Source organism: Phoxinus phoxinus (assembly GCF_949152265.1).
Source record: "Phoxinus phoxinus genome assembly, chromosome: 7".
NCBI classification, from domain to species: domain Eukaryota; kingdom Metazoa; phylum Chordata; class Actinopteri; order Cypriniformes; family Leuciscidae; genus Phoxinus; species Phoxinus phoxinus.
This window is the reverse complement of record NC_136882.1, coordinates 23,451,150-23,474,210: the sequence shown is the minus strand read 5'-3', so window position 1 is coordinate 23,474,210 and position 23,061 is coordinate 23,451,150. Positions and strand designations below refer to the sequence as shown.

The 23,061-nt window shown below is 40.6% G+C and overlaps 1 protein-coding gene across 3 annotated transcripts in view; it reads right to left on the bottom strand.

Moving 5' to 3' along the window:
• The window catches only part of LOC307002052 (uncharacterized protein), a 157,265-nt gene that overhangs the window by 27,532 nt on the left and 106,672 nt on the right, over nucleotides 1–23,061 (bottom strand). The window contains exon 5 of one of the 3 annotated variants that reach the window (XR_013798412.1): nucleotides 5,486–5,711. The exons of the other annotated variants lie outside the window; for them this stretch is intronic. The gene's annotated coding sequence lies outside the window, so the exon portion shown is untranslated. Of the gene's footprint in view, nucleotides 1–5,485; nucleotides 5,712–23,061 lie in introns of those variants that run through there. 3 annotated transcript variants of the gene reach the window in all.

Here is a 23,061-nt window from a genome sequence, read left to right as displayed (position 1 = left end):
GCTACAGTGTTATTATATGTTTGTTACAGTGTCATTATACCTTTGTTATTTGAGTATACATTTGCCAGTGTTAATATACGTCTGTTATATTGATTTTTACCTTTTGTTACAGTGTTATACATTAGTTAGTGTTATAATACGTTTGTTACAGTGTGTTTATACATTGTTGTGTTATTGTGCATTTGTTAAATTTTTATTATATTTTAAACAATGTTATTATATGTTTGCTACAATGTACTTTTTTACAGATTTATAATGTTTATTACAGTGTTATTATATGTCATTACAGTGTTATTGTTACAGTCTTATTGTAACAGTCTTATTGTAACAGTGTTATTATTTGTTTTATTATAAGCTTGTTGCAGTTATTATACGTTTGTTACATTGATTTGATACATTTGTCAGTGTTTTTATATGTGTATTACAGTGTTATTGTTACAGTGTTACTATACCTGTAATTATAAAAAATTTTAAAGTGTTATTATACATGTTACAGTGTTATACGTTCGTTGGAGTGTTATTATACATTTGTTAGAGTGTCATTATAATTTTTTTTGTGTTATTATACGTTCTATTATATTTGTACACATTACATTTGTATTACAATGTTATTGTTATAGTGTTACTATACGTGTAAATATAATTTTTTAACAGTGTTAATATACATTTGTTACAGTGTAATCATACGTGTTGTCAAAGTTGTATACAGTGTTATACGTTTGTTAGTGTTATTATACATTTCTTAGAGTGTTGTTATAAATATTATTGTATTTATTTTACAGTGTTAATATACATTTGTTACAGTGTTATTAATTTGTTACTGTGTTATTGTACATTTGTTACTGTGTTATACATGTTATTATACTTTTTACAGTGTTATTATATGTTTATTACATTGTTATTGTTACAGTGTTATTACACTTGTTATTATATGTTTTTAAATTGTTATTATAAGTTTGTTACAGTGTAATTATGTTAGTGTTATACGTGTTATACATTTTTAAAGTGTAATTACACATTTGTTATCGTGTTATTGTACATTTTTTACAGTTGTTTTATATATTTGTTACAGTGTAAACATAAATTTGTTATTATACTTTTTTACAGTGTTATTATGTTTGTTTCAGTGTTATACATTTTTTACAGAGTTGTTATTCAATTGTTACAGTGCAATAATAAGTGTTGTTATACAGTTGTTTACAGTGTTATTATAAGTTTGTTACAGTGTTATATGTTTGTGTCGATAGAGAGATATCAGAAAAAACCTTCATGGGGTTCCCTATACAGAAATATTTTTTTAAAACATGGTTGTAAGGATCCCTGTGGAATTTAATATTGAGTTGAAAATGTTGTGCGACAAAAGAACAAGTTTTAAATTTTTACTATTTTGTTTGGAAAAAGCTGGCCTTGTAAAAGCTGGCCTTGTAAAATGAAATAGCTAAATCATCTCATCATCTGATCAAGCAAAATCATCTGATTCTGTTCTAATTCTTCAATCAGTGAAATAATGTATTTACGACATGAAGACTAAATGATTTCATTCCTTTATTATCAACACTTTATTAATGCTAATGTCTAGAATAGCGATTTAAGTCTAAATTGTGATTTATCTTTGTTTTAACCCCCTGAGGTCGGCAAACGTGCGGGCGCGTTTTGCTCGTTTTTTTTTACATAGCAGCAAAATAGACCTAAAATACTCCGTCGGTTTTGGTCATACAGACTTAAGAAATATGAAAAAATAAGCTGTTAAATGTCTACTTTTTTATGTGTCCACTTACATTCGAAATAAAACATTGTGCTTTTGTAAAATAAAGAAAGTAAACAGGGAGTGCTTTATGCCTCTCCGTCTCCGTGAACTTTTTTTCTGAAGCACGTCTCTAAATTTATACAAATCTCAGCGAATACTATTCACTCAGACATGAGCTATATATCTCTGTAATCATTTAAGTGTGTAGTTTTAAATTATCTAATTCAAAACTAAAACAAATATTCTCTGTTTATGTAATCTATATAAAAAGAGCGAGAGATCAGCTGTGCTCATTATCGTTCTGGCACCTCATTATCTGCTAATGTGACACGCCCATCGAGAGCGCGCCGCTATTCAAACACAGATAATCTGAAGCAACACATGCAAACCAGTCAACGCCCACAACAGCTGGACAACACACTCGCTGTGAGGAATAATAATATCGTGATAATCCTGGAAATTTTACCTCAAACGTGCTGGAGTAGCCTAACAACGGATCCAGCTGCAGATCATCAGTAAGTGCTTTGTTCTAATCGCGATATGAAATGGTGTCTGTAAACCGCAAAAGACTGTTTAAATTTGAATCGCGTTTCTGTGTTTGAATGAATGAACGGCACATGCTGTTGTTTACTCCAGTTCGCACGTTTCTGTGTTTGAATGAATGAACGGCACATGCTGTTGTTTACTCCAGTTCGCGCGTTTCTGTGTTTGAATGAATGAACGGCACATGCTGTTGTTTACTCCAGTTCGCGCGTTTCTGTGTTTGAATGAATGAACGGCACATGCTGTTGTTTACTCCAGTTCGCGCGTTTCTGTGTTTGAATGAATGAACGGCACATGCTGTTGTTTACTCCAGCTAGCGCGTTTCTGTGTTTGAATGAATGAACGGCACATGCTGTTGTTTACTCCAGTTCGCGCGTTTCTGTGTTTGAATGAATGAACGGCACATGCTGTTGTTTACTCCAGTTCGCGCGTTTCTGTGTTTGAATGAATGAACGGCACATGCTGTTGTTTACTCCAGCTAGCGCGTTTCTGTGTTTGAATGAATGAACGGCACATGCTGTTGTTTACTCAGCTCGCGCGTTTCTGTGTTTGAATGAATGAACGGCACATGCTGTTGTTTACTCGCGCGTTTCTGTGTTTGATGAATGAACGGCACATGCTGTTGTTTACTCCAGTTCGCGCGTTTCTGTGTTTGAATGAATGAACGGCACATGCTGTTGTTTACTCCAGTTCGCGCGTTTCTGTGTTTGAATGAATGAACGGCACATGCTGTTGTTTACTCCAGTTCGCGCGTTTCTGTGTTTGAATGAATGAACGGCACATGCTGTTGTTTACTCCAGCTCGCGCGTTTCTGTGTTTGAATGAATGAACGGCACATGCTGTTGTTTACTCCAGTTCGCGCGTTTCTGTGTTTGAATGAATGAACGGCACATACTGTTGTTTACTCCAGTTCGCGCGTTTCTGTGTTTGAATGAATGAACGGCACATGTGCATGTTGTTGTTTACTAGCCTACAGCTCGCGCGTTTCTGTGTTTGAATGAATGAACGGCACATGTGCATGTTGTTGTTTAGCTACTAGCCTACAGCTCGCGCGTCTGTGTGTGTGAATGAAACTATCTATATTGCCTACTGAGATGAGTAAAAATCGACTGAATACGTTGAAATAAAATGTCTTTGTATAAGCAACATTTTAAACTGCAAATTAACATTTATGCCCTAATATAGGCTATATTATAAAAGACGATGTTACAGACGAAATATGAAAGACAACATTTCGTTTTGGATAGATTATAAAGTTTGTACTGCCACATCAAAACCTAATTTCCAAGGTGCAAACAAAATCTTAAAAGGTCAATATAAGCCTTCTCTTTAAATTATTTTTGTGTTTTATTAGTGACAAATTTGGGAAGAGGATAGCCTACATAATCCAAAACTTTCTGAAAATACGAATAAGAATTAACTGCACAATTACTAGAAATGTTTACCTTGGATATTATACAATTTGCAAGCATAGGCCTACACAGTTTGTGGAAAAATACACTTTTTTTTCAAGATGTTTCCAACTCTGAACCAATTCTGTAGTAATATATATATATATATATATATATGTGTGTGTGTGTGTATGTATGTATGTATGTATATATATATATGTGTGTGTGTGTGTGTGTATGTATGTATGTATATATGTGTGTGTGTTGTCTTTGCATTCTGTGTGGTTCAGTGACACCTAAGGCTCATTAGGATGCAGCATTAGCAGGTCTTCTTTGTCTCCAGGTGTGAATGAGGACATTATTCATGACCTTGTTGGATCATTCACGCCCCCCTGCATATTGCCTTTCCAAACAAAAAGTGTCTTACAAAATTTAAATCAATCTATTGTTTAATGTGAACGATTAGCCCGGATGATTTTCAGATCATTTTGATGTAAATACTCTAGCCAACAAGATCCATTAGTCAAAAGTATTGTGGAAATATGTGAAGTTGGTTGTTTGTGGTCTTATATCAGAACATTTAAGTTTGAGTTTTTTGAATAACCACGCATAAATAATATTCTCTCAAAAATGCAAACATGTACATACATGTTGCTCACATATTATGATAGCCATGTCCGTGCTAAATAGAGTGTAATTACCTTTACCATTAATATGTTTATAAGCAACTGAAAAAAATACAAATATCAGGTCATGTCAAAACATCTCAAGGACCCCAAAAACACCTTAGACTCCAGAGGGTTAAGTCAGTCTCAGATGCTCCTCTCATGGCAAAGACAAAGCTCCTTTCAGGATAAATCTTAATAAATAAATGGTGTAATGTATTTACAGGTATTTCACGTGAATCAATTGACGTGTTGAATCCAATTATTTCAACAGACTCTCCTCTGTTCCGGAGGTTTGAGGTTTAAAGTGCTCCATGTCAACCTTTCTCACTAGTTGTGACAACTAACCTATGAACAACCCACTTCAACGGAGCAACTTTTCTCTGTTTATGGATATGACAAGACGGGCGAGTGACGTATGTAGGCAATTTACCATGAAAACCATCCCATCTAAAATATAAACACTTCTAATAGGCTTACCATGAATCAGGGTAAGTACCACCAAAGCCTCTCAAAATACAAAATATCATTGTGCTACACCCAAATGAGGAGTACCTCATCCTGGGCCCCAGGAAGACTAGCAACCACATTGTGGAAGCTAATGGGGATCCAAATAAATAAACAAATAAACAAAAACATGTCTAAGAAGGAATGATGATGTATTGACTCATTTTGGTAATTTTAGAAATAAACCTAAATAAAAAAAAAGAAAATTTTAATTAAAGTGTTTGCTAAAGAACCGAAATTGGTACAGAGAACCAATACTAATACCTACATTTAGAAGCTTTTTTTTTCACCCCTTTGGAAGAAATACAATATCACACTATCTGCAGAATTTATTTAACTTTGATACTGCATGAGTTTCTTGCACGTACAACCTACCATTTGTTGTACGGCCACCAATGGCCTTTATCTATCATTAGTATTGTTAAAATGACAATGCAGTATCTTAAATAAAAAAATAGTACTTTCCAAGGTGTGTACTTACTTTTTCACAGCACTGAATTAAGTGCAAAAACTAAGGAATCTAAATACAGAAACCCACAGACAAGGCACGACTGGGAGAAAAGAGGGATGGAGAAAGATTTTTATTTTCACCTGAAATGGTGAGAGAACAAGAGTGAAAGAGTGACTGGCTGTCAGGCAAATGATGGCCATTAAAAACAGGGGGCCTATACGTGCTGTCAGGCCTCAGCCTCTCTGCTCTGCTTTCTCCACACTCACTAATTAGAGTCCCGTGTCTCGACACCGTTCTCTCCCTCTTACTTCCTTCTGAGGTGCGTGCTTGTGCTCGGACAGACATGCGGCATCCGTACCGAACTCTTATGCTGTCCATGGTGTCAAATTGCACACCGCTCAGAGTAGCTGCGAAATAAAACCCACATCACAGCTTTTGATTCATGTCTTCAGAGCAGATCACAAACAATATTGTTGTATTTTAATGCATAAGTAATGCATCTCTGGTTATAAACGGCAATTTAAAAAAATAGTTTCAGTATGAATGATTAAATTGAACATTATTAGAAAATGTGTAAAAATATTTCAAAACATTTTAAAACCATTTTATGTGACAATTATTTTCAAGCAGAAAAAAAATATTGGCAACACTTTCTGTGAAGTGCATGCTTATAATTAATTATAGCCCCGTTTATACTTATTTATAAGTATTACTATAAATCTATTTAGACTCATTCAGACCTATACTGCATTATAAGGAAAGTCAATGACATTTATATTATTTTTCATAATTATAAGTCATGGATTTGCTTTTTCAATGGTCATAATCTATTATACTCTGATTTATAAATGAACACATATAAAATAGTTCCAGAGACACTTGTTTGCTGTACCAATTACTGTAGTTATCAATTATGTCTTTAATGGCTAATGTTTGCATTAGAGGTCATGAATGGTAATCTCCTCAGCCATATGCTTGGTATTGCTTATAGCAATTTAAAATTATACTTTAACCCTCTGGTACTCCTCATTTGGGTGTAGCACAATGATATTTTGTATTTTGAGAGGCTTTGGTGGTACTTATTAATATTTATCCAATAATTATGGTTAATTTTTGCCATTGAAAATAATAATAATAATAAAAAATCTAATTAAAAAACAACAACAATTCAGATTAATTTAGAGACAATGCCTTTGAAATCCAGTCAGATTAGTCCCATCTGTTGAGAGAAAATAAAATAGAACATGTAATTTTATGGTGTTGCACTAGATGAATAGCTCTCTATGGAGAGGCTTGTAAATTCTCTAGTTTTTGGACAAAATTACTTACTTTTAAGTTGTGGATATTAATGTATTTTTTAGAAATTCTCAAATAATGAGCACTTTTTTTCTGCATCGTGGCCGATTTCTAGAGAATTTGTGAATTAATTTCCTATGGTCGGTCATTTTTGACCGAAGAGCACAATTTTTTTTATGACCACTTCGAATCATGCATTCAATTTGTGACTGAAAAGCACCAGAGTTAAAAAAATATTGTTGCTGTGTTTTGCTAATATGTTACATTAAAAAAGGGGAAAAGATTTACTGTTTATATTAATGATTTGTTTTTTGTTTTATTTCATTATTTTATAGCGTAATTTTTTGTTCATTATTTACATTTAAAATAAACAACTTAAAATATATAATAAGCACATGTTTTAGGAAAATTGCATCCTGTCTTCACTTTTCTGAAAGCCATCAATGATGCATTTATAGAGGTTAGTAACTGTATTAGCACTCACAATAAGTATTTATAAGATCACAACATGGCTATTAATAACAATATATTCACTTATTTGACAGAAATAAATCTGAATTATTAAAAAGTCACTGTAACTATAATTACATTATAGCAATGGCTGCATCTTCATAAATACATTGGAACCATACAACTGACTAATTAATACCATAGACTGTAAAAAAATATGGACGTAGTGTCCGTAACCTCACCCGTAGGTTTCTGAAGAGCATTTTTGAAGCATCGTCAAGTTCGTAGAGAGCTTTATTATTCAGTCCATTTTAAATTCTGATTTTGGCCGCATCTCAAATGGGTCAAAACATAGATATATTACCTATGAAGTTCAAGTAAATGCACTACAAATCCGCGCTCATTCAAGGATGTGCATTTATTGCATGGACGGAGAAAGCACCGACACCTGCAGGATTTCATAAGCATGTTATAATCTGTTCCAGAGCAACGGTACAGCAGAACGAGTGTTGCCTTTATATATAGACGTTTTTAAATCTGAAAACTCCAAAAAGCAACGAAATTGTCAGACATTCATTAGTGCATGTTCACAGAGGAAAACCCGGCTGTAAACAGGGTTTTTTCTGCTGTAAAGTTGGGCATTTTAACATGGGGGAGATACAGATTTGACTCACTTCTGCAGCCAGCCTCAAGCGACCAGTCGATGAATTGCCGTTTAATTCACTTCCGTGTTGGTTTCAAGAGAGGGACAAGGAGGTTGCCGCTTGTGTATGTATAGCCTAATGGATTATGAGGATGCGCATTGAAAAAGCAAATGGATGACTTATAAGTAACTATAATGTTCAATAACTATAACTCTTCTTCTAATGCAGTATAGGTCTTATTGAGTTTTTTTTATCAATATCTTTATAGAATAGTAATACTTATAAATAAGTATAAATTGAGCTATAATTCATTATAAGCATGGACTTCATAGAAAGTGTTACCCTCCCATTTAGACCCCAATTAACTGCACTGAGTAAGTACAGTAGCTCTCTTTTCTGCTTCTTGCTACTTGCTTTCTCTCACGAGATGGAAATCAAAACAGCCGTGGATGTGTGAGAACTGGAGTATAGCCAGTTAGACTTACCACAAATGCTTGTTATCCAGTCTGTTCATCTGAAATGCCCTTCGAACCACGGATTTACAGGTTTATAGCAGTCAATTGTATAGGACAATAAAATGTCTCAAATGAAAACTCCTAAACACTGGCAAAAAGACACTATGGGCCAGATTTACTAACAGCTTTCTCCAGTGCAAGCCCTTTTTTTGGTATTTATGGATCAGGTTTGCACTAGTCAATTTGCTAGTATTTGCACCAGGGACGTGCACAGGAATTTTGAGGGGCAGTTGCTCTGACATGAAAAAAGGGCACATTCTCCCCCCCCCCCCCCCCCCCCCCAAGAAAAAAAATAACTCACAGGCTATATGAGGGACTGAGAATAACAGGGTCTTTATTAAAATATATACACAAAGTAAAACACTGAAATACGCCACTCAATCACCTTAACTACTACTAATAATAACAGAAAAACATGACTTGAGTCATGAAAATCCCTAACGTTACATCAATATCCCTATCGCGCATATTAATCAAAATCAATTGATACGATGGTATCGAGAGAGAAAAAACGTACAGTTACGTTAGCTAGCTGTCGGCTATAGCTTGTCAATAGTCCCTCCCATTCATACAAGCTGTATGTGTGTAGTATTACAGTCGAAATTCACAAATTCTACAATTCGAAATTCTAGTGAAATTCATCGTTATCTAAGGGATTATGTCAGCCAAATACATGATATTTACCATTTAGATATATGTGCCAAATGTCTTTCAGATTTCGCGCTCCTAGCTCTTCTTCTGTTTTTTTTTTTCCTAACTCACTGACGGTGCACGAGCTACTAAAGGTAATGGGAAAACATGACATGGATTTCAGGAGAAATAGGTTTTTGTTAATGTATAGTAGGCTACATGAACAAAAACCTATTTCTCCTGAAATCCATGTCATGTTTTCCCTATACCTTTAGAACCTCGTGCACCGTCAGTGAGTTAGGAGAAACCAAACAGAAGAAGAGTTAGGAGCGCGAAATCTGTAAGTAAGGCCAGTCGAATGGATTTGGGAAATAGACCGGCCGGGATTTTATATTTTCGGACATCGATATTGCCCGCATAATCAATTATACAGTATGATCAAATATTGGGGGGGACAAATTGTCCTTCTTTGAATATTGGGGGGGACGTGTCCCCCTGTCCCCCCATACAATTACGCCTATGCAAAAAAATAGTAGACTAGCTAGGCTGCTTGTCTGCAAGCTATCTGTCTGACTCTGATTATTTAGGCTAAACGTGGCAAACGCAGGATGATATGGTCTTTATTGGATTTATGAAGATTTTAATTAATTTCATAAAACTTGATGATGATGAATGATGATCATTCGTTTGTTATATATCACAAACTCACCTTTTCCGACAACGCTGAAACGCCTCACACCGACAACCGCGACAATCTCCTTCTAGGGAGCGCCCACGCTCATTCATGACATGCAGCTCAGGTGCCGGTCACGTGCAGCGCTGCAGCCACGTAAACAGAGTTTGTCCCCAACTGACTTTCACTTTCGGTGCCCGAATGGAAGTGAATGAGGCTTTGCGATTTTTTAATTTGTATTATTTTTTTTAAAATCTATGTCCACGTGAAATTCTGCATCCATCGAACAATTTTTTTATTTTTTTTTCTCTTTCTCGGAAGGGCAACGTGAGTCGAAAAGGGCATTTGGGCAGTTGCCCGGGCAACCTGAGCAACCCCCCTGTGCACGTCCCTGATTTGCACCATTATTAACCGCCCCAAAAAAGCATGTCTAAACCAGACACTAATTTGTGCTGCTCTTGGTAGATTGCGTCGGTCATTATGGAAATGATGCGGCTGTGTCTGTGTTCTTTAATTTGGAAGTCGTCAGTCGATCATGCACAGAACTTTCCACTCACATCAGTGCTTTTATTGGATTTGAACTTTCATGCTAATTTGCCGTTCAGTAAACCTGACCCTTATAGCTCTAAACAAAACATCAATCCTGCCTCGGAGAAACAATACCCCAAAAAAATGTGTGTGTGTGTGTGTGTGTGTGTGTGTGTGTGTGTGTGTGTGTGTGTGTGTGTGTGTGTGTGTGTGTGTGTGTGTGTGTGTGTGTGTGTGTGTGTGTGTGTGTGTTATAACCACAGTTATAAAAATAATAAGAAATATTAATAAAAACATAAATGCATAACCACTAAACGAACTGAAATGACAGCTTCAGCGTAGGTTCTGCCAGGAAGACTCAATCAGCGTGCCACGTATTACTTCTCTCCTAACCAATCATGTGCTAACACTCACAGTATAAAAGATCGGTACTTACATTCGTCTGAGTTCGCAGATGCTGACGCTGCCAAGTACTCACCCGCGTCTCGATTCCAATCATTCCCAACATTAAATCATATCGTTGGTTTTACAAACTTCGACGGCGCGCGAGTGCGGGACACGCGTGCAGGAAACTCCTCTCATGAGAGACGATCCTCTAACATGGTTTTTAGTTCAAATTCAAATTTCACTTTCAACGCTTTCAGTTGGTTCTCACGTTTGCGGTTCCAGCAGCCACGTTAACTTTTACTCACGATCAAACATTTAAACTTCATTCAGGTGAGTATATTAATTTGGCTACTCAGCTGCTTCCTTCACCAGAGGTGAAGTTCATTCGTGACTGTGGTGACGTGGCAGTTTTCCTAAACTGCGGATACAGATTGCAGTCTTCAACGCAACATACTGTAACGCTTTACAGTAGGGCTGGATAGCTCGCTGAATGGTTGCAGCATGTGTAAGTAAGATCCACGTAACTAATATCCCACAGGCAGCGCGGTGGTAATGTATTTTCAGCATCGTCGATCCCACGCACACATGGGCAGTTCGCACATACTTCACGATAACTGAATAGAAATAAACCAGCATAAGAGTAACAAAAATATTTACCGGCTTACACTTATGCTATATTCAAAGCTCGCGCTCTCGTCTCATACCGGCTGCCCACTCACCAGAGAGTGCGTTCCACTTAAAGGAGCAGTACCCAATTCAACTCGTTATGCCTTCTCTTAATTCATCAGCTTTGGCATTTACAGAGACGTCCGGCTATTTAATTTTCACGTTAATACATGACCACCATATCTATAAAGGAAAAAAAAAAAAAAAAAAAAAAGCTGAGCTTAAGAGAACAGTTGGTCACTATATTTAAGCATGTGCAGTAGTAAATATGTCTATGTAGGTATGCGTATAGTAGAGTATATTATACAAGACAGTATTTTATACATTTACAAGTGCCGGAAATTCTCTAACAAATGTGTTATACTATTTTTATTTATTTTATTCAAATCTTTAATTCAAAAAAAAAAAAAAAAAAAAAAATTAAGTTCTTCAATATCAGATATGGTACAATCGTTTTAACAAGTTTTCCTGGTGACTACTTTAATCCACTGATAGCACGTGTCATAGAAATATTTTATGTAATTGATACGAATTTACAAAGAAAGCATTATTAGGATGCTCAGGTCAAGGTCAACGTGCTTAACACCGTAGAACTAACAGCTATATGTTAGATTATTTTATTCAAACCAATCACCAGAACAAACCACAGTCAAGAGACTCAAGTGACATTATGTTTTACTCATCTGCATGATTTAAATGTTAATATATTTTTCCTATCCAAGGGACTCACTTGGTTGTTATGGCCAGCATCTTCCGGCCGTGGATAAAACTTAATTCCTACAAGAGCAACTCAAGAGTAATGTCTGGTATATGCTGCGCAGCTGAAAAATGTATTCTACGCTCAAGTCAACAACACAATATCAAGTGTATCGAGGTAGTATCTTATCGGTATACCGATACCTTACTTCAGGTAAGTATCGTACTAAGATTATAAGATTAAGATTTAGTGCTATATAAAAAAAAAAATAAATAAATAAATAAATAAAAAAAAATAATAATAATAATAATAATAATAAAAATAATAATTGTATTCTAGTATATGCTAGGGGCGTGCATTGGCACTGCCCTCACAATTCGATTACGATTCACCAGGTAACGATTCAATTCGATTCTACGATGCTTCGCGATGCATCAAAATTCTGTCACGAGGTAAAACAAGCAGTCATATATTGAACAACAGATTTTATAGGCTGCTATATGTGTATTATCACTCTCCTGTATCTTTGACATAAATGTCATTAAACAAAATCATATTGGATGGTACAGGGCATTGGATATGGCATTTTCAAACCTGAAAAAGAAAACATAAATCACTGCTTTCAGTGCTTTAAACGGGAAATGTTTCTCTTCTCTGCTTTGGAACCATTTGAAATTAAATAGTGCAATAATAACAGCCTACTTTTGTTGTTGTCGTATTGCCAACGCGCTTGATTTTAGTGTGGCAGGTTTTACACATCGCGTAAGTTTTGTCTCGTTTCCCATTATCTTCGTAGAATCCTAAATGTGCCCAGATGTCCGCTTTACAAGCTTTGAGTGCGATTTTAATTACCCGTCTATCGCGGTCATCTCCTTCCGCCTCAGCCATCTTGATTGTTGTTGTTGTTATGGCCCCGGAAGTAATTGAAACTTCACAACTTTATTGTCCAACCCAAGGCCAGAAAATAAACGGTGACATAATCGATTATGGCACTTCGCCGCATCGATGCTAAATCGTGCATGCCCCGCATTGCGATGCATCACCGAATCGATTATTGTCGACACCACTAGTACATGCTTCTCTGCTCGGTCATCGTAAATTCACTAAGAGTATCTCTATTCTAAGCAGGGCATCTATCTTGTCTGTTAACACTGGCCCACTCAGTGGCGAATTAAGCGACCCGATTCAGCTAGACGAAGGGTGCATGTCCAATCTCAGATTTGGGCATTCGGAACAGCTAAGGTCAGTCATATTACCAAGCCTACTCAGGCTTCGTTCATCCACGTTCACAGAATTATCCTATAGCGGCTGCTAACGTCCTTCTGGGTCGAAGTGGTGGTAAAACTTGTATGTGCTAAGTAACGAAGCTCTGTTGCGTCACTAAGGCAGATCTCGTCAGGTGTTCATTCTATTTCTGGATGTTTATCTGGCAATCAGTAGTCTCTAATTTCATGATTAAGGTTGCGCTCATTCCTGGCCACTGCAATGCCATATCTATGCGCTTTCAAGCTTTAGTCTTCAGGCTTCAGATGGCTTCACCCTTCAGCAACCCGGATCCATCACCCTGCCCTCATCTAACAGAGATCATGTAAATTAAGTCAATCCAGCTAGACCATATTTCACTGAAGGCGCGGCTCCCAACACCTTCAAGCTCAGACTCTGCAGTTTTTGTTATAATGTTTCGCTTATCTTTTCAGATTCCTCTTGTTTCCCATCCTGATCATGGCCGGTTGTTCCTTCCTCGTCTACAATTACAAAATCCGAGTGTGGTAGGTCTCCGGTGTCCCCAGGGTGCGTACGAGGGGTTTTGGCTCAGAAAGCCCCACAGATATTTTCATATTGATGCTGGAATTGTCATTGAGGGTGAGTGAAGCATACAGTTTTTGTCTATCCCTCGGATGCAGTCAGGCTACTGCTCCCAGCACAGGGGGCGGAGTTTCAACAGCTCGTACTACAGCTTCGCTTACCCCTAATAGACAAATTTCAAAACTTTTAGCTTGTTCAAATCCAAGTCAGTCAAAGATGGAGAGACCCAAGAAGTGTAAACATGAGACCTCACTTCAGGATGGTTAGTTCATGATTATGCAGCTTATACGTAGTTATCTTCTAGTCATCGTTTTGCTCATTCTGTTTCGATATCTATAAATCATATTCTGGGGACTGGATTTATGTAATTTTAGGGTTTGTGATGCCACAAACCCAGGAGGAATGCCGCTCTGCGTTTGTCGTAGTCCTTAAAGCAATCTCGTTAAATGAAAATCTTCCATGGTTGACCTTCGAGTGTTGTAACTTTGCTGAATGTACTCTAGAATTCAAGTTCTGTTATCACATTAACAATTTCCAAAATTAGCAATAAATTCTGTTCCTTCATCTATGATTAAAATCTGCCCAAGTTCTCAGATCACTCCCCCTGTTATTCAACCTAATGAAGCACCTCTATCTAAAGCCTGGTTCAGGGCTCATTTAGTGTCTGTCTTCAAAAGCTGCCATCTACCCTTTTCTCTATACTGGCCATTCCTCCAGATTCGGGGCAGCCACTACAGCAGCTGAACGAGGAGTTTCTACATCAGCCATTAAGATCAAGGGAAGATGGTCTTCCTCTGCTTTTGAATCTTATAAGAACCGATTCAAAAAAATTTCTTGAAGCTCAGCAAGCTCTCCAGTAACGATCCAGGTAAATCCTAATGCAAATACTGGTGGTGGTGTCTCGGTTGTATATTACTCACTTACCGAGCAGCAGCCTAATTCACATCATCTGATAAGCCACATCATGTCTGTCTCTATGTGTTGCAACTCCGTTCTGTGTGGCTGTTCAGCCTGTCTCTCGTCTTTGTGTGATCCTTCTCGGCCATGGTCTGTGTGGCCTATCGTGGCCTTGTCCTCATGGTCCATCGCGGCCTGGTTCGTGTGGCCTAGCGGCCTTGTCTCGTGAAACTTGTCTTTTGTGTGGCATTAGCGGCCGTTGTGGCTCCTAAGCGGTCTCGTCTCTGTGGTCTCCCATGGCCGTGTGGCCTACCGTGGCCTTGTCCCGTAAGGCCATTGTGGTCTAGTGATCTCTAGAGGTCGTGGTTTCATGTGGCTTTATGGCCGTGTCTATGTTTAGCCCGTCTATGTGTGGCCCTTAGCGGCTCGTAGCTCATTGCTGCCCTGTCCTGTGTGTGGCCATTCGTGGTCTGGTCCATCGCGGCCCTCTGTTCTGTGTGGTCTATCATGGCCGTGTGGCCTATCGTGGCCTTGTCCTATGTGTGGCCCATCGGGTCTGTGGTCCATCGCGGCCTCGGTTTCATGTGGCTTAGTTGCCTCGTCTTATAGGCTTCGTCTCTGTGTGGCATTAGCGGCCGTTGTGGCTCCTAAGCGGTCTCGTGTCTGTGGTCTCCCATGGCCGTGTGGCCTACCGTGGCCTTGTCCTCCAAGGCCCATCGTGGTCTAGTGACCTATAGAGGTCTTGGTTTCATGTGGCCTAACGGTCGTGTCTGTTTAGCCGTCTACGTGTGGCCTTAGTGGCCTTGTCCTATGTGCGGCCCATCGCGGCCGCTGTTTTGTGTGGCTTAGTAGCCTCGTCTTATAGGTTCGTATTCATGTGGCATTAGCGGCCGTTGTGGCTCCTAAGCGGTCTCGTCTCTGTGGTCTACCATGGCCGTGTGGCCTACCGTGGCCTTGTCCCTCATGCGGCCATCATGGCCTTGTGGTCCATCGCGGCCTTGGTTTTATGTGGTCCAATGGCCGTGTGGTCTATCGCGGCCTGTCCTGTGTGTGACCCATCGTGGTCTCGTGGCCATTGTGGCCCTGCTTATATGTGGTCTATCATGGCCTTGTGGTCCATCGCGGCCTTGGTTTTATGTGGTCCAATGGCCGTGTGGTCTATCGCGGCCTGTCCTGTGTGTGACCCATCGTGGTCTCGTGGCCATCGTGGCCCTGCTTATATGTGGTCTATCATGGCCGTGTGGCCAATGTGGCTTGTCTGCGTGTGCCCGCGAGGTATGTTGGTCCATCGCGGCCTTGCTACGTGTGGTCGAAGCCGGCCTGTGGTCAAGCATGACCTTGTGTTTATGTGGTCTATCATGGCCTGTGGTCAAGCATGACCTTGTGTTTATGTGGTCAAGCATGACCTGGCGCCTCATCGGCTTCTATGTGCGGCCCATCGTGGTCAAGTGGTCCATCGCGGCCTCGTCTTTATGTGGTCATCTCGACCTTGCGCTATTATGGCTTCTATGTGTGGTCTATCGGACCTCGTCTCTACGTTGTCTGTTTCACCATGTTCACGTGCAGCCATCACATTCTAATGATCCATCGCGGCCGTGTCTATAGGCATCATAACCATGCATAAAAAAAAAAAATAAAATAAAAATAAAAAAAAATTATATATATTGTATATACCCACTATATTGCTTTTGTCACGTTATTTTTCTAATTTTTCTTTCTCGTTTCAGGAACTGCAGGATGCTCGACCGGTGGGTATACTTACTTTCAGTTCTTTGGGGGTGGGCTCCGTCCCGGTGGAATTATTCCTCCACCTATCTTTGGGGGTCGGCTGCGCCCCTGCCTTCGTCTTCAGGCAGGATATGCAGATTCCGCTACCCTCGCATTGCTCTCTAAGGACGGGGCCTACGCCAAAGAACTTTATAAATTCATGCTTGCTGGGCTGTTAATAAATATACGCTGTTATATCAATTTATCTCCCGAGTCTTTCTGGTAGAAATGACAGCTTCAGCGTAGGTTCTGCCAGGAAGACTCAATCAGCGTGCCACGTATTACTTCTCTCCTAACCAATCATGTGCTAACACTCACAGTATAAAAGATCGGTACTTACATTCGTCTGAGTTCGCAGATGCTGACGCTGCCAAGTACCTCCATCCTCCCCAACCACCACCCAGATGGCACCTTCCCCTTCATCCTCCCCACCACCACCAGGATGGTCCCTTCCTTAACCTCCAGGGGGGGTCGGCTGCGCCCCTGCCTTCGTCTTCAGGCAGGATATGCAGATTCCGCTACCCTCGCATTGCTCTCTAAGGACGGGGCCTACGCCAAAGAACTTTATAAATTCATGCTTGCTGGGCTGTTAATAAATATACGCTGTTATATCAATTTATCTCCCGAGTCTTTCTGGTAGAAACATACATTAATACCTAAACTGTCGTCGCAATGGAAATTTAACCTAAATTAATAACATATTTATAAAGACATAAATATAACCACTGATTCAAAATTAAACACAAAAGAACACCTACACGGTTGCAATAAAAGGTGGACGCTCTTTCCGGAACAAAATGGTATAGTCCAGTTTCCTGCTGGAGTGGCATAGAGTTATGTGTCTACGATGCTTTATCTGCTAGTAACTCAAAATAGACATTTCCCCATTTGTCTGATCATACATCATGTGCGTAACACCAAATTTAACAGAACAAATCAAACAAACTGCAACAAATTGTATAATAAAATTCTTCAGAAAGCTGATATGAAAGTGACCCAATTATTCGCTGATTCAAGAGTCTCAAGACGTGTTTATAGCTAGGGCAACTAGTTAATCAGGCCAAGAAAACAGTGCAACTGACCAACATTTTTCATTCATGGTGTCCTCCCTCAATTTGACTCTCACAGGTCAAGTGCAGAGTCCTTCTGCACCGACATGGCCTAGATCTTCACTCACTGGAACATCTTAAACTTTTATATTTACCCTTTTTCTCACAATGAAAAGGATATTGCACTAGATGAGTGTGACAAAAGCTGCGAGTCCAATTCCAAGTGTGTAAAAAAAGTGTGTCACCAACCGTTCATTTCCAATAGCACATCATGCCACTCAGATTATTTAACCAAATTAGCCACTATTTAATGCCAACTGCTGTGTATTTATGCATTTATTAATTATTCTGAGGAGATGGGCATTGTGGTTGACAAACATGAATGAATAATTGTCATTTTGAATACATAATAAATTAATTAAATAAATAAATAAATATGAATACATAATTACATTTCTGCCCTCATTGTGAACAGAGTAGAAAATAAATTAATCCTTGTGCTGCCCTGCTGAAGAAGAAAAAGTATGACTATGAAAATCCTTACAGATTTGAATTCAGACAGCAAAATTACAGCAGAAACAATTACAGCCCTCACATCAGCACTTTAAGAGCAAACAATTATGAGGAAAGTTTAAAAAAGACCAAATAATGAGAGTATTAAGTAAATAAGAGAAAATATATTTTAACATTAGTCATTCAAAGGTCTCACCATAATATGTTTGTCAGTTTGTTATTCCGTTTCCAACAAGTCATTAAAAAAATAAATCTCTCCTAATGCTTCATTAATGGGTTAATCACAAGGTTAGGACTAGCGATTATAAACAGCAACAAACATATGTGATTCGCCTCTTACTGGCAATTATTTTGGCAGTAAAACTTCATTGCAACAAAGTGCCACTTCATCTTCGGGCAAATTTTCTATCACGTATGTAATTTTCAATGTGCCTCACTCTGTACAGAGAAAGTCTAATTATCAATTATTCACCTGTTAAACTCTCACAGCACCATTTCAAAAACAGTGTTTCTTTGGCCTTGTAATTCAGGGTGAATTCGAGACAGAGGGCAAAGACATGAACAGTCTGTAGGAGCAGAAGTTGCTGTTGGCCATTTTCTGTGACCAGTCCTTATCATCCCTGCAGTATTTTTTTTTTTTTTCAGTCATGTCCTTCACAATGAATCCCATGCGGGTCTGAATGTCATAGTCATCATTATTCGCTCACTGCTCTTCAAATGGTTGAATCTGAATCACAGCCTCCTCTCAAGATTGGCCCTGGGCTTTCATTTTTAAAGGTCAATATCTGGTCATAGTGGATTCTGTTTTCAGGGAAGGCCTGCATTTTAAGTTCAATCTCATTTTAGATAGACCATATCAGGTGTAATATATTTTGAGCAGAACATCGTTCTAGTTTTTTTCTGAATCTGTCTCTGATTTAACGCTATCTTGTGTGTCTCTGGCTAATGATTTATTTTTGATGGACAAGCTCTTGTTCAAAGTAAAAGTTTACTTAACTGTCAAGTTTATTAATACAGGAATGGAAACTGTTTAGTTTAGACCATTAGAACCCTTGATCATAAATTAATAAGAGAAAAATAATAATGATTCAAAAGCTGTAAATCAAACCGTTAAACTCTACCACATTGTTCAAATTAAAAAGGTGTTTTGGAATACGTTATGTTTTCACAGAAGAAATCTGATTACTTTTCCAAAGAACATTACAAATACTACTTAAAACTATGAACAGCAGCAAATGAAATTTTCCACATTTTGGATTGTACGATATGCTTTATAAACGGACATATCTCAGAGGTTGCCGTGTTTGTGTCTATAATTCTGGAAGTTGTCTGGGTCCTCGGGGAACCTGACATCTAGAATGCAGAAGGGACAAATGGTACACCGGCTGAAAAACTGCCCCCTGTAACAGGCACTTGTTTCTTTCATTTGTCATTGTGAACAGACCTTCTGCTGGATAAACAAATGATCTCCATCCCTCTATTGCTATTGAGCAAACACTGACAGAATGGACTATCAGCATGATACTGGATTGATTACAAATAAATAGTAAAGGTCATCCTATAGCTTGACTCAGAGTGCTCTTTTTCTAGAGTTCGATATATATATATATTGCAGCATGGGAATCATAACATCATACTAGTTGCTTAGTTGCAACTTCATGCTGGGAGTCTGGGTAGATCAAAAATTAAAGAGGAATATGCATCATCTGATTTTCAATGCAATGTAAGCCTCTTTAGATACAACCATCTATGAAATGCATTCAATATACAGTAATGCAAGGAATCATATTTTACTACCTCAGTCCCAATGAACCAGGGCGATAACAGCTATAGACCATCACACTACTAATATTAGTGGTCAGCAGATATGCATAATATTCTTAAACTAAAACTGCCAATCCTATATTTTGTATGTGGTTACAGATTTGCAAAGTACCAACAGTTGTGAACTGTTACCAACCCGAAGTCTAACTCCCTACATCATTTCAACCTAATCTCCTATACTCCAATTTATATACTTTAACATAATTAAAAATATACAAACAATTACTTATTTTTGTCAGTTGTAATGTGTTTCTTAAATGTAACAAGCCCCCTGCATTGTGTTCCATTCTGAGGTCCAACTAGCAGGGTTTGTTCCCTTTCGAGGGAACTCGAACTGCGTCGAACGACACTTTGGGGGAAGCCCCTCAGCGTAGCGCCTCTGAAGCATGAATGAAAACTAAGCCAATCCTGATTGGTGTTGCGAAATGACGTAATGTGTGACGACACAAGCGGAAGCTACAAAGGGATGCCGGCACACAACCAGAGTTAGCTTTCTGTTCTTCAGCAAGCGCTCTCTGTCTCTGTGTGTCTTATTTGGTGTTGTATTGTCTGTTCACAAGCAAAACATATATAAAAAGTGTATGATGGCGAGTGCAAGTTACAGACGGTGTGTGCATCCCTGCCCTCGTTATATCACGGGTAGGGACACACACCGAATGTGCGTGCATTGTTTGGGAGTGCAGCACGCGCAGGCAGCTCTCGAGGGGGCTGCTTGCGAGGATTGTGAGTCTCTATCAATCCGTGTGCTGCGCTCCCGCCTGGCTATTTTTGATGAAGATGGCCAGGCTCGCGAGCCCCGTGGTGCGGGACCCGCGTCCGCTGAGGCGGCGCGGCAACGCTCTTCATGGGGCTCGCAGATGGATCTGACAGGGGATCCTGAGACTGCCGAGGCACGTTCTCAGGATTCCTCTGCCAGTTCCGATGTTCTCCCGCCTCGCGCGGAAGCCCGCCCCGCGGCTTCTTCCGCACGAGTGGAGAACCCGTTGCTCGAGCTGTCTGCTTCCGAGGAAGTAGACGTGCTCAGCATCGAGGGCGGGGATTTCGGGGATGACTCGCCACCCCATGTCCCCGCATATGAGGAGCTGGTGGAGGTTGTTTCTCGTGCAGTGGCCCGTTTAAATCTAGATTGGCCACATGAAAGGCAGGAAACGTTGGTTAAAAGCAAGTTGGACGAGCGTTTCCTGCAGCACAGAGAACAACCTCATTACCGGGGTTTACCGTTCTTTCCCGATTTACACAATGAGTTGTGTAAATCGTGGAACAGACCACACTCTGCTCGCGAGTCCAACCCACCTATTTTAAATTATAGTAACATCCTGGGGGCGCGAGAGAACGGTTATGGGATGATGCCTTCGGTGGAACAGCCACTGGCTACTTATTTATCCCCCGAATCTGCATCATCCCTAAAAACCCCGGTGCTGCCCACTAAACCTTGTCGGGACACATCATCCTTAGTGGGCAGGGCTTATATGGCTGCGGGTCGGGCTGGCGCTAGTCTGCACACCATGGCAGTACTTCAAGCGTACCAGGCCGACCTTCTTAAAGATATTGATGAGGGCGAGGGTCCAACTCCGGATGATATTGCGGAGTTGAGGAAGGCTGCAGACTTGTCTCTCCGAGTCACCAAGGAAACGGCCCGCGCCATCGGCCGTTCCATGGCAGCAATGGTGGTCTCGGAGAGACATCTATGGTTGAATTTATCAGGCATCAAGGAAAAAGACAGGGCTTTCCTCCTTGATGCCCCGATTTCGTCTTCTGGCCTGTTCGGCGACGCTGTCAGTACGGTCGTCGACAGGTTTCAGGAGGCGAAGAAACAGTCTGCAGCCTTCAAACAATACCTCCCTCGCCGCTCCAAATCTAAGAAGTCTGCCCCCAGCGGGCAGCCGCAGCCATCCACCAGCACCTCCACCTATAGACAGGCGCAAAAGCAGAGTGTCTCGTCTAGAGCCCCCCCCCTCAAGGAGCTTGGGGGCATAGACGGCACTCTCAGGCGAAGCCTCAACAGAAGCAGGGCGACCTGAGGGCCGTCCTGCAGGCTAAAAAGGCTTCGTCAAAGAGATCCTAGCCAGCCTAGGTTCTCTGCGGGCGGCCCCACCCGTGGCGGAGCGATCGAGGTCGCCTCCTCCACGGAGCCCGCAGGAAATCGATGTCGACTTCCCGCCGTTGAGAGCGCTTCGGGACGCATCGGTTTCCAGCGAACGCATGCTGCTCTGTCCGCCCCTCAGGCCTGCGGCCAGGCAGCAGTCGCGTTCACCCATCGAGAATCGTTTTCGGTCGAACCCTGCCGGAGATCCGCTTCAGGGGGTCGAGAACGAATCCCGATCGATACCCGAAGCCAGCCTCGAGAGGCTGGTTCCCTTGGTAAAATATTTCGATGCGTGGAAAAATCTCACGAATATTTCTCCTTGGGCCCTGCGCACCATTCAAAAGGGGTACAGACTGCAGTTCGGTTACCGCCCACCAAGATTCAACGGGGTGGTCTGGACTGTAGTCGACCCAGAGCAGGGTCGGGTATTGGAACAAGAAGTAAACTCCCTGTTGGTAAAGGAGGCTATAGAACGTATTCCTCCGCCAGACAGGGAGTCCGGGTTTTACAGCCGCTACTTCATAGTTCCCAAGAAGGATGGGGGGTTGCGTCCAATAATAGATCTCAGGATCTTGAACCGGTCTCTGAGGAGGTTCAGGTTCAAGATGCTCACCATTCCCATCATTGTGAACCAAATTCAATCCGAGGATTGGTTTGTCACGATAGATCTGAAGGACGCATACTTCCACGTTTCCATCCTCCCATCTCACAGGAAGTTCCTGAGGTTTGCTTTCGGGGGCGAAGCATACCAATATCGGGTTCTTCCGTTCGGCCTAGCTCTCTCCCCTCGCACATTTACCAAATGCATGGATGCAGCTCTAGCACCACTGAGGCTCCAGGGCATCAGGGTGCTCAACTATATAGACGACTGGCTAATTCTGGCCCAGTCACAAGAGCTGGCAGTTCGGCATCGAGATGTCGTCCTTGCCTACATCCAGAGCCTGGGGTTGAGACTCAACACAAAAAAGAGCGTGTTGGCACCAGCCCAGAGAACCACGTTCCTGGGAGTGGTGTGGGACTCGGTCACGATGCGGGCACAATTGTCTCCTGCACGGATTGAGTCCATCCTGGCCACAGTGAACAGGATAAAGCTAGGCCAAGCCATCACTGTCAAACACTTTCAGAGAGTGTTGGGTCTCATGGCAGCAGCATCCATCATCATTCCATTTGGCCTGCTGCACATGAGGGCCCTGCAGTGGTGGTTGAAAACCAAGGGGTTCTCCCCGAAGGGGAACCCATTCCGCATGATCAGGGTTACGCGCAGATGCCTTCGTTCCCTATCTATGTGGAAAAATGCTTGGTTTCTGTCCCAAGGTCCTGTGTTGGGAG